Here is a 10,477-nt window from a genome sequence, read left to right as displayed (position 1 = left end):
ATATGTATTTGGGTAAAAAGGGCCAAAATTAGACTCTCAAGGGTGGATTGCATGTGGAAAAAGATGGGCTTTCATGAGTATGGCGAAGAATGCAAATTGGGATGCATATGGATGTGTGCAAATGGTGAATTTGGTGTTTAATAGTGTGACCTTTAAACAAAATTGGGTTCTTTGGAGGTAATTATATGTAAAGTGATTTACATGTAATTGTGTTTGATGAAAATATGTAATTAGGTTTAGAGGATGGAATTATATGTAAGCGGGTATGGAGGTAATTGCATGTAAATGAGGAGGAAGGATGAAATTACATGTAAATGCTCTTGGAATATATTTGCATATATTTGAAAATGGATGCAATATGCTTTGACATGTATTGGTTAAATATGGAAAGATGTGATGCAATTGTATGGAAAGGTGTAAAATGCTCTTGCATTCTTGACAAAGAGTCCTCAACTTTCTTCTAAACAAGCAATCAAACAACAAGAAAAACTATGTACAAAATAAAAACATACCTTTGGTTTTTGGCTTGGACATGACAAATAACAAGACACTCTGTTATACAAATTCAAAATTTGAATTTGGGGAAATTTGGAGCACTTGAAAATGAAATAGAAAAGAATTGCAAACTTCAACTTACGTAGTGATCAAAGCGCCAAACGTGGAAGATTAATAGGTTTGAATGATTGACTTTCCTCCAAATTTAGATGTTCAATAAACTCTCTTGACCTTTTCAATGTTTTCAAATGATGGCTTTGTATATGAAAATGCCCAAAAACATGATCTCAAAACTCCAATGTGTAACACATTTTTAGCAAATACCTTATTTTTGGACTTTTTTTTAGTAAAAATGTGGTCTCTAGATGCAATAACATGAAACCATATTTTTTTGAAAGGGAATAAGAACACATGATTTTCAATAGCAATAACATGGATCACAACTCCAAAATGCCTCCTATTGAACCAAAAATATGAGCTAGAAATACCAAAATATGGGCATTTTTTTTAATAAAAATGTGCCCTAAAAATGCATATATATTTGGTTTTTTTTGGCTTGTGAATGCAAAAATGTCTTCCCTAAATGCTAAAACATGGATCCAAATGCAAAAATGTGGCTCCAAAATACAAAAATGTGGATTAAAAAAATAATTTTTTTGGACATTTTTAGCAAAAATGTGCCCTACGAATGCATGTATTTGAGCCATTTATGGCTTAGGAATGCAAAATCGTGGTCTCCAGTAGCATTTACATGTGTTTAAATACCAAATTGTATTCTCTTACAGCCTTTACATGTTTAAAATTAATGCATTTTTTGAGTTAGAAGATAAATTGCACTCTTGCAGGCCAAATGCATGAACTTATTTGCATGTAACTGGAAAGAAGTGCAAATTGCACTCTTGGAGGCCCTTTGCATATTTTAAAATGTATATCCTTTGGTTATCCAATGCAAATTGTACTCTTTAGGCTTCATTACATATTTTAAAACTTGCAATATGGACAAACAATGCAAATCCCACTCTTCGTCCTCCATTACATATTTTAAAAACATGCAATATGTAATATGCATTTAACAATTTTGGCCTTAGTAGGAAAAATTGTGGACTCTAGATGCATTTACATGTGACACTTAACATGTAAAAGACCTTTTTCATGAAAATCACATTCTTGGAGGTCTATTACATGTTTTAAGTGTTTAAAAGTGCCTTTCTAGTACAAAATGCACTCTTGAAGGCCCTTTACATGTAAACATGTAAATGGGTTGAAAGTTACATTTGCACAAATAAAGTGATAAATTAAGCACATGTTTAATTGACTTTTGAGGAAATATCACTTAATTGGGTAAAAAATAACATTTACATTATATAATCAATACATCATTTGCAAATATTATTTCAAAAAACAATATTTAACTTAAATGTTTTAAATAAAGTAACTCAAAAATAAATCAAACTATATAGTTAATAAAGTCACTTAAGTGAATTTTTTTAAAAGCAACTCAACATGAAAATATAACATAAAGTGCTCCATAGTCACTTAAGTGATAAATTTAACTGATAAAGTAACTTAAAAACATAATATAAAGAAAATTTATGTTATATTTTTCAAAAAGTGAATGTCAACATTAAAATATAACATGATATGTTAAATATGCAATTGCATTTGGAGATTCCACCTTTTGGGCACTTAAATGATCATATATTTTGACTTCCAAGTCTGATTAATCCCTAAGATATACTGAATTGAAGGGAAAACTGAAAGCAAGGGATTGAACAAAAACAAAAGCAAAAAAATAGGCACTCAAAATGTGAAAAAGGAGTTTAAAGGCTTCAAAAATCAAGCATAGGCTTATTTAAATGAAAAATGAAAAGGACTTGATGAAAGCCTTTAATAAAAGGATTCATTATACTAATTGAAATTGATTGATTGATCAATTTTAGTCAATTAAATAATGAGCTAACTCAAAGAAATGCAAAACTGGGTTGAAAAAGTTTCATATTGTTACCTAAATTTTGAGGTGACAAAATGCAGGACAACAAAGTTTTGCTCTTGGTAGAGCATCCCAAGAAGATACCCTCATCACTCTTGGGCTTAAACTTCCCTTGGTATTCTTCCCTCATAATATAGCACTTGCTTCCAAACATTGTGAAGTACCTGACAGATGGTGTGTGACCAAACCATAGCTCATAGGGAGTCTTCTTTGTCCCTTTCTTCAATTGTACTCTACTCAAGGTGTACATTAATGTGCTTACAACTTATTTCTAGTAGATTTGTGCAATGCTGTTTTGAATCATCAATGTTCTTGCACAGTCTATGATGGTCCTAATTCTTCTCTTTGCGACCCCATTCTACTGAAGTGTTCTAGGAGTTGACATTTTCCTCTTGATTCCATGCTCCTCATAGTAGCTCTTGAATTCTTATGAGGTGAACTCACCTCCCTGGTCTAGTCTCAAGCATTTTAATGCTCTACTGATTTATCTTTCCACTTTTTCTCTGTAGACCTTGAACATGTGGAAAGCTTCTCATTTTTATTTTAAGTAAACAATCCACATCATTCTAGAAAAATCATCAATAAACAACAAAAAGTATATGCGTCCAAATAAACTCTTCATCCTCATGGAAGCATACAAGTCAATATGGACCAAATCTAATACATGTTGAAAAGTAAATGACTTGCTAGAGAAACTTGAGTATACCAACTTTCCTAGTTGACAGTCCTTCCATGTAATATTATCAATTTTGGTAAGGGGGTTAAACCCCTTATGCAATTTTTCCTTCCTAGTTTGACAATATTTTAAAAATACATATGACATAATCTTCTATTCCATATCCATTTATTGTCATTCCTACCATACAAGTATTACTTGAAATATTGAGGTAGAAGAGGTTACCTCTACTTTATTCTCCAATGGCTAGCAGCTTCCCTACTTGTCAAATATTTTGCAAGACCTTTTGTTGAACTCAAATTTGTGGTCTTTGTCCATTAGCTAAGCTATGCTCAATAGGTTGTACTTCAATCCTTCCATTAGATACACATCTTCATAGGTAGTGGACTCATTCAAAGTTATAGTTCTTCTAGATATTGTTAGATATTGTTACTAGTTATTAGGGCTTTCTCTACTTTTTCCTTTTTAATGGTTACAAAAGATACTTCCTCCTCATCATTGGTTGACTCTACATCAGTCACACCTTCTTCAATGATGTAGTGCCACTTTTTCTTTTTCCTTAAACCACTTTTATTTGGATCCTTTCCACTTAATTTTTTCTCTCCATACATTGATCTCTTTCTTGATAGGTTTAGTTTATCTAGTAGCATAGTGTCCTACCTTTTGTAGTTGAAGCATTTGAAAGGAAGCTTACCTTTGTACTTTCCTTTCTCGCTTACCATACTTTTTGCAAAAATATGTTCTTCTTCTCCCTCTCTTCTTGGAGGTACTTCCATCATGTTAGGGTTGATCCCCTTTGCCTAGATTTGGCTACCTTAACTCTTTTTGCTTCAGTCACACCTCCACACTCCGAGTTGTTCTCCATCCCTTCAATCCACACCATTATAAGTCCAATGTCCATTTTCCCACTAAACAAAGGAATCCCTTCTAGGGATTTCCCACCTAATGCCTTGATGGCCTTTAGGAATGGATCTTGATCTATTGGAGGGTCTAGTATGGAATAATATCTTCTTCATCAATTTTCTCTTTACCTTTAATGTTGCTTTCACATTCTTGGTCTTTCTTCTTAGTTGTCTCAGCAACTTCTTCTAATTTGGTTTTCATTTATTCTAGGGCTTCTTCAAGAATTATATTCCTCTCCTTTTTCTCATCTATTTCTTTATCCAACTCTGCATCGGTCACCATGTTTTTTTTCTCCAACTAACTCTTTAGTCTGAAACATCTAACCACAAGCCCAAACTAATCAAGCTATGATACCACTTTGATGTAAACAAAGGTAGTTTTCTTCCTTAGTCCTTATATTTTCAAGGAATTTCTAAGGATATCTCTTATCCAATTCAAGTTCCCTTTAACACTCTAATCTCTAGAGGATCTCTATTTTATCCTCTAACTACTCACTACCTAGCTACACCAATGATTTAGCTTCTTCCTTCACCAAATGCCTTTACAAGTTGACTTGTCGACTTCATCTCTTTGTCCTTACTTCCTAATAATTTTCTCAACTACATGGAGTGAGGGGCTCATATATTATGTATTTAGACCTCACCTAGGATCCTAGATACAAATCCCACAATTTTTCCTCAAGTTCCTTCCTTCTACACCAAAACTGCCAAAAATTGTCCTAATAGAATTAGCCCTCCTACTTGGGCTTTTGGAATTTAACTCCAATTTTCTCTAAACAAGGTGGAACAAAAATTTTGGATTTGAGTATTATCTTAGAAACCCTAAAATATTTTGTGGGTCTTAGGTCTCCAAACCATCCGTACACCTAAAAGAAATTGTTAAGCCTATAATCAAGGGTTTCACAATATGAATGATAGTGTGGACTAGGGTCTAATCATTTCCTTAAAAAAATCTATTTTGAAACTTTCTCCTCTAGAATATAGGAATATCACTCATCCCTATCCATTCTATAACTTTTGGTTTGAAGTATCCATCACATTCAAACCCCCCAAAATATTCTTGTCAACATTGTGATTGCCTAACCAAGTGACTTTGACTTGCCTAGTGTGTGTAGAAAATGTGGACACACTTATATAAACCATTACTCTTAAAAATATCCATGAAAGAGGGTAGCTCAAGAAGTGGATTATAGCTCTCTATATATGATGTGAAAAGGCTATGAGATGGTGGCTCTCAAATGAACCAAACTATGCAACCCTTGCAAGGTGCACCATAGAATGAGAGATTCAAAGAGTAGAGGCAAGAGTGCTAATATCCGAGAATCTAGAATAAAATACAAGCTATTCTAAATGAAATGCAATCTAGCAAAGAGAACTAAGCTAAAGCATAAATGATAGTAAGCTAAAAAGTATGCCATAATGTAAGTAGAATGAGAGCTAAGCTAAAATGCAAAAATGCAAGAATGCTCCAAGTCTCCAAAATCACCAAGAAAACCTGCAACATAACAATAGCATGAGAGACTGAGATTTTTTGAACGAGGAGAGAGCCCTCCCTTTTAAAGAAAAATAGATGGTAGACACTAAGAAGCAAAAGAGGAATAATCAAGGGAGGAGAATGCATCTTGAGTGATCCATGTGCACAAGCATCTCAACCAATCACATTTAATGGTTGACTTTTTAGAGAGTTTGAAATGTGTGGGGGAGAATTAAAGTTATTTTTAAAATAGAATATTCCTTCCACCTAGAAAATTGTGCATTCATGTGTAGATAAAAAAATTTTTTCTTTTATTTCTAAAATAGGAATAATGCTTTATGTGTGCACAGTTAGGATAAGCGGGAAGTGGGGAATTTTATTTAATTAAAAGGAGGACATGTTCTTTTAATTAAATATGAAATTAGGAAAAAGTGGTCAAACTATAGGTTAAAATCAAATAAATTGATTTTTGGAGATTATATCAAAGATAACCAATGGATAAATTAAGAAAAAATACTAGAAAGGGAGCTCATAGTCTAGATGACCATTTTTGGTTGATTACATTTGCCCCTCTTTGACTAATGTTTGATTGATCTAGGAACACGTGACATCAAAGAATAAAGAAGCCAAGATGATAAAGAGATCTGATTATGAAGAACAAAGCAAAGAGACATAGTAAATCTTGAATGTGAATTCTAATAGTGATAGTACTAAACACTAGGATAGAGTTGATAGTAGAACTCAAGAAGAGTACTAACACCAAGAAAAGTAGATAGATCAAGAGAAAATAGATAGTTTTAGTGAAAAGCAATTTGCAACAATGATAGAATATTCATGCCCCCTTGGGATCGAAATCAAAATGAGATAGAAGAGATGTAGAAATAAGCTAGATTTGATCAAATTGGAACAAAGAAAAGTTCATGATGATAGATAAGAGATTAAGACCAAAGAGTGACCACCAATTAATGAAGATATGCCCCAGCCTGACTAACTTTGACTAAGAAATATAAAGCATAATAATTAGGTCAAATAGAGAAGAAAGATGAAATGATATGAAATAGAAATGAAAGTGAAGAGTGGAAGAGAGTAGAAATGACAAAGTAATGAAGAAATGATGATTTCCCCAACAAGATATAAAGATTAAGCCTCAATAGGTCAGCCAACTACATAAAAGAAGGAAGAAATTTTGAGTAGCAAGATGAACCCAAATTTGGATTTCAATCCCGAAAATGGATCTAAGATGTAGAGATTAGCAAAGATAGGTCAAAAGCATAGATGAGATTGTAAGATAGAAAAGAAGCGAGAAATAGGAAAGAAGAGATAAGATAAGATCGAGAAGATGGAAGAAAGGATGAACGCAATTAACTGACACATCCATGAAAGATAAAAAAGAGAGCTCTCTCAACATTAAAATTGAAAAGCTAAGCTATAATGAACCCTAGAATGCAAGCTAGTATGAAAAGGTGCAATTGCAAGGGTTACATAAGTAGGTCCTAGTTTTTATCATCAAGCCTTATTAGGGACGTCAGAAGATCATACAATCATCACTAGCATAAACTATGAGGATATGAATATGATATATATTAGATAGGAATGTGGGAATCCAACTTATGCATCAAAGACATATAGGTCAAGATGACTATGCAGTTAGATTTAGTATAGCAAGATTACATCTGTACCAAAGCATAAGCGCTAGGATAACCCTCGAGTGCAGTCTTGCAAAAATAGACAAGGATGATACGTTGTAGGTCCAAAGTGTCAAGTAGGACAAGCATAAATGCTCTAAACAGCTTAGACTAACAAATTATACCCACAAGCAAAAAGCAAGTAAAACAAGCCCCATGCCTCTAATCTTCTAGTCCATGACATCCTCGAAAGACTATTAGGGAGGGAACACAACAAAGAAATTATCATAGATAGCACACAAAGTAGATAGTGTTCATCATATCTCAGTCATTCCAATGTTTAAGTGCGTGTATGTAAGTCACTTGGCTATTTCTTCAAGACTTAATTCTAATAGTGAGAAATATCGAGACAGTAGAGACTATAGGTAAACTATCTGAAAAGTGTTGAGAAATACTTGATGTCAAGTTGGGTGTAGTGTTGAGAAACACTATTGTGTGAGTAGTTAAAGAAACCCTAATGCATAAGGACACCTCAATAGGCTAAGTAGTTATGCCTCTAAGACAAGGACAAGAAACAATCCCAAGCTAGGAAATGTGGTGCAAAGTGGATGAGACTGATAGACATAGGTGCAAGGGTCTCAAGTAGCACATGTTTCAAGGTTTTCACCACTTAGCAAATTTTATCTGGATTTTTTTCAAATTGTTTATTTTTTTACTTTTTTGGTGATACATCAAAGTGCCTATTGCTAGGTTTTCACTAAGATGATCATTTTTTCAAAACATTTTCTGATTTTTAGGATTTTTAAAATGAATTAGAGATTATTAGTTCTCAAGAAAGATCGCAACATTTTCTTTCAATGTCTAGCGAGGTGTAGGATGTGATGGAGCATAGAGCTGGTAGATAAGCAAATATGGATAATAAGTGAGTATGAAGCAAGTGAAAGTGATTCTCAAGAGTACCCAAGCTAGGGAAAGATAGCCATATATAGTAGATTTTGGATAAGCAATGGAACCAATGAACAAGATAGCGTATAGAATAAGAATTTGAAGCCAATAAGAAATATAGCATGAAAGTGTGTAGTCCAAAAGAGTAGGCATGCCAAGAGACCTATTAGAACCATGTTTTTCTTTGTTGTGATCAAGACCAAGGGGTCAAATAGATAGGATAGTGATGGGATAGAGAAATAATAATGAAGCTAGATATGAAGGCTATGAATGAATGAGAAGGATGGGGTGAGTGATAGATAAGATAGCCAATGCACTTGGATAGCTCAATGATGTAAAGATCAAAGAGGAAGAGGGAACAAATTGATTATAAAAGAATCACACATGATGCATGTTTTCCAAGTTTTCATCATGGTACTAATCAAAGGCACCATAAGAAGTGGTTTTCACCATAGGAAAAATTTATTTCTCTTTACTTTTGCTACCAAGGCGCCATATGAAGTGGTTTTCACCAAGGCAGTTTTTCCTTTTTTCCTTTTTTTTCTTCTTCTTTTTTTGGAATTTTTAGAAATAGTTCAAGCTTTTTTTCAATTTATATAATGCTCTTATAGGAAGGATAAGTCATGATAAGCTAAGATCATAGATAAGTATGCTCAAAGGTGTTGATAGGGTGATGGAAGGGAGATGATAGTAGGATTATATAGAGGATAAGGGTTCATGGCTTGAAAGAAATGAATGAGCATGGATAGTAAGTGTAAGTTTTAGAGGATTTTATGAGGCTAGCTAAAATATTGGGCAAGATCAACGTTGACACACACCTTGAAGGGTATTGGAATGATGGAGGAATCATGGATGAAATAGCTTGAGGTTTAGATGTATGAGGTGGTAGAAGAGATTTGGAAAAAAGTGGAATGGAAGGATTTGGAATAATTTAGGAAGATTTTTGGAAGAAGATGGAATGGAAGCCTTTGGAAGCTTGAATGTCAAATTTTATTTCTTTTCAATGTTAAAGTCTTTCAAGAGAGACTTGGGAATCCATATAGCTTTAGATTTTCCTTTGGATACTTCAAAACAAATTTCTTTAATAATGGGTTTAGGAACCCATATTTTCTTTGATTTAGCTTTTTTAATAGTGGACCTTTGTGGTCTCTTTAATTTCTTCTTTTCATTCACATGTCGATTAGATGGGACATAGTGGTCTTCATTTTTCAATGGATTCTTATGATGGAAGGTTTAAAGGCTTTAGCTTTGATGGTTAAGGACCAAGGATAGACTTTGGATATGCAAATGGATAGTGAAAAGGGATATCAACATCTTTAGGGTGAGCAACATAGTCAAAGCCATCAATAGACTCATGAGTATCTTTAATAGGAACAACATTTTTAATAGGAGCACATGAAGCTTGAGCACAATTTTGAAGTGGATATGGAGAAGTAAAACATCAAGGACACTTTGATCTTGACAAGTAGCTTTGGATAGCATAGGAAGAGAAATTTTCTCATAATTTTTAGTAAGCTCAAGGGAGATAATGGAAGTGGTATCTTCATCATACTTGGGGGATGGAAAAGACATAGGATATGGAGGGGTGAAATTTTGAAGGAGATGAAAGGGTGCTTGATCTTGATCTTTCTTGACATTTATAGCTTTTTATTTTTGAGAGTCCTCTTGACATGGAGCCACTTCTAAGGAAAAGGGAGAATAAAGAGTGAATAGAGTAGTGCTTGGATCTTTAGGCTTAGTAGCATGGAAAAGGTTTGCAGCCAAGTGAAGGTTAGCTTGAGTTTCTTTTAGAGATAGCCCTTGAGGATAGGCATAGTTTATGTGAAAAGCATTAGGTTCTTTATTTGATAGAGGCATGTTGGAAATATTTGAAGTGTTAGGAGGTGCATGAGTGTTAGAAGAAGTAGAGGTATCAAGGAAACCATCACTAGACATAGGTTCATTAATATGATCTTTCTCAAGAAAAGTATCCTCATTACATGAGTCATTAGAGGTATCAATAATCCCATTATCAAAGATCTTGAATTTTATGTTTTAGCTCAATACAATATGAAGTACTATGCTCATTATGTCGATGATAAGCACAAAAGATATCCAAGAATGGGTTTCCATATGAGCTAGACTAGGTAACATGATGAGCTCAGTGTCAAGAAGTGTTTGCAAAGTGTCATCATAAGAATCTTCCAAGGGAGAAAAAGTTTTATCAAAAGAATGTCTAGAGTCCTTTTGTTGTTTCTCAAGTGAATGGTATGCATCCATGTCTTCATCATTGTCTTGGTCAAAGATAGGTCCATCATGATAGTTTGGAATAGGCTCAAAGGAGGTATCACTTTCTTTCTCTCTAAGGAGGTCTATAGATCTATAAGATGA

This window comes from Cupressus sempervirens, chromosome 2 (assembly GCF_028749045.1).
Source record: "Cupressus sempervirens isolate cs-2001-9-10 chromosome 2, ASM2874904v1, whole genome shotgun sequence".
NCBI classification, from domain to species: domain Eukaryota; kingdom Viridiplantae; phylum Streptophyta; class Pinopsida; order Cupressales; family Cupressaceae; genus Cupressus; species Cupressus sempervirens.
Note: the sequence above shows the minus strand (reverse complement) of the source record.